Here is a 2,661-nt window from a genome sequence, read left to right on the forward strand (position 1 = left end):
AAAAATAAAAATAAAAATAAAAAGAATGAAAATATAAATTGAAAAAAGAAAAAGAAAAATTGGGTTGTCTCCCAAGAGCGCCTTTTTTTAACTTCTTTGGCTAGACGTTGTGTCTTCTCAATCATCTTAAGTTGGGTACTCTAAAATTGTTTGACCAGCAATATGCACCAAAGAACCTTCATAAAAAGGTTTCAAACAATGATCATTGACCTTAAATATTTGACCTGTATCCAAACTTTGTGTTTCAACAATAGAGAAATTTTCTTCTTTACCCAATAGCTTCCTTTTACTCTCTAAGCATTCGAATAAACTTTTCTTCTTTCAAGCGAGAGAGTTTGTTAGGAATGATCACCGAAATAATTTCTTCTTCTCCTAGATATACATGCTTCAGATGATTTGGCAAAGGCTTCGTTTCTAATTTGGGTGCCTGCACAAGAGAATGAAGAAGCTTGGTGTAAGAAAGGGGTTACTTAATATAAGATACATCACACCTCATGGGTTTGAGTGATTCTAGTTCTTGGATTGTATTTTGCAAATCAAGATCCAGCACAGAATTTTTCATGATTCCATGCAATCCTTCAGAAGTGAAATTCATGTTGGGTGTATCTTTCAACTTGTCATCTTCATTTTGATCAAAAGTTTCTTGTGCTAAAGGGTCAATAACATCCATGACAAAAACAGAGGACACATCACTAGGACATCTCATGGCATCATAAATATTGAATTTAATAATTTCACTATCAAATTCCATAATAAGTGTACCATCATCTACATCAATTTTTGTCCTAGTTGTTTTAAAAAATGGCCTTCCTAACAAAATTGATGTTGATTTAGAAGAATCATCTTATTACATATCAAGCACATAAAAATCTTCAAGAAAAACCAATTCATTAACTTGCACCAAAAACATCCTCTAAAACTCCCTCAGGATATACATTAGATCTATCAGCAAGTTGAATAATCACTCATGTTTCTTTCAAATGGCCAACATTCAGAGATGAATAAATAGAAAGAGTCATAATATTTATTGAGGCTCCTAGATCTAACATTGTTATCTCAATCCTAATATTACCGAGTTTACAAGGAATAGTAAACATACCTGGATCTTTGCACTTAGGGGGTAGTTTTTTCTGGAGGACAGCTGAAACATTCTCCCCCATACTTACCTTTTTATTACCCTTGAGCTTTCTCTTGTTGGTGCACAATTCTTTAAGAACTTTAGCATATCGAGGTACTTGTTTAATTACATCAAGTAAAGGTATATTTACCTCAATCTTGTGAAATTTCTCAAGAATTTCTTTCTCTTCTGCTTCTTTTCTGGACTTAGCAAATCTAGAGGGAAAATGAGGTTCTATGACGAATTCCTTCAATTTTTCGCTTTTCAGTCCTCTAGGTTGGTCTTTCTGAGTCTGAGAAGCAACAACTTCCTTTTCATTTTCTTCCTATAAGGCTCTCCCATGATCCAATTGACTAGGTTCCTTCAACTCTTTCCCACTTCTCAATGTGATTGCACTAACAGTTTGCTTTGGATTAACAATGGTTTGTGAAGGTAGCTAACCTTGGGATTCTAATCGACTTATGGAGGATGCCAATTGACTCATTTGATTCTCCAAATTTTTTATGCTTGTTCTTGTCTCTTGTTGAATTGTTGTTTATTAGTTTCAAGTGATTTGACAATTTCTTCCAGAGACATACATGGCTTTGATGAAGACTGCTCAGGTGGAAAACGCTGGAATTGTGGTGGTCTTGGTCCATAGCTCATGTTAGGATGATCCTTCCATCCTGGATTATAGGTATTTAAGTAAGGATCATACTTCCCTTGTGGATCAGAAAACCTAACAATGCATTGGCGTACTCATAAAAATCATCTTGAAGTGTAGGGCACATGTTAGTTGGGTGACCGATCGCAACACATATCCCATTAGCTTTCACTTGCTGCGTTTTTACTACAACTAGTTGTTGAACAAGGGAGGTGAGATGCGATAATTGATTTTCAATGGAAGACGAACCTACCTCATTCACCCTTCTTGAAGATGTGTCTTGCCTAAAGCCAAATTATTGTGAATTAGCTGCCATGATGGAGATCAATTCCCTAGCATCACGAGGAGTTTAATTCACTATGGCGCCTCCACTAGCTGCATCCATCATCTTCCTCTCCTAGGTAAAAGTCCTCATATAAATATTGGGTGAGAAGTTGCTCAGAAATCCCATGTTGAGGGAAGCTTGCACACAGTCGTTTGAATCTTTCCCAATACTCGTGAAGGGTCTCAGCATTTTTTTTGTTTTATTCCACATATCTCCCTTCGAATGTCAGCGGCTCTTGAAGCAGGGAATTTTTTTTATCAAGGAACATCATCACCATCTTGGCTCAAGTAGTTACAGAACCAGGGGGTAAATAGAAGAGCCAATCTTTAGCTATATCGGCTAACGAGAACGGAAAAGCACACAATTTTATCTGCTCTTCAGTCACTCCTTGCGGTCTTATACTTGAACATACCACGTAGAATTCCTTCAAATGCTTATGAGGATCTTCATTCTCAAGTTCATGAAATGTAGGCAACAAATGAATTAAACCAGATTTTAATTCAAAAGCTACTTCCAAAGTTGGGTAGTCAATGCAGAGCGGTTCTTGATTCACATTTGGTGCTGCAATTCTCTTAG

This window comes from Hibiscus syriacus, unplaced genomic scaffold (genome assembly GCF_006381635.1).
Source record: "Hibiscus syriacus cultivar Baekdansim isolate YM2019G1 unplaced genomic scaffold, ASM638163v2 tig00110904_pilon, whole genome shotgun sequence".
Classification (NCBI taxonomy): Eukaryota; Viridiplantae; Streptophyta; class Magnoliopsida; order Malvales; family Malvaceae; genus Hibiscus; species Hibiscus syriacus.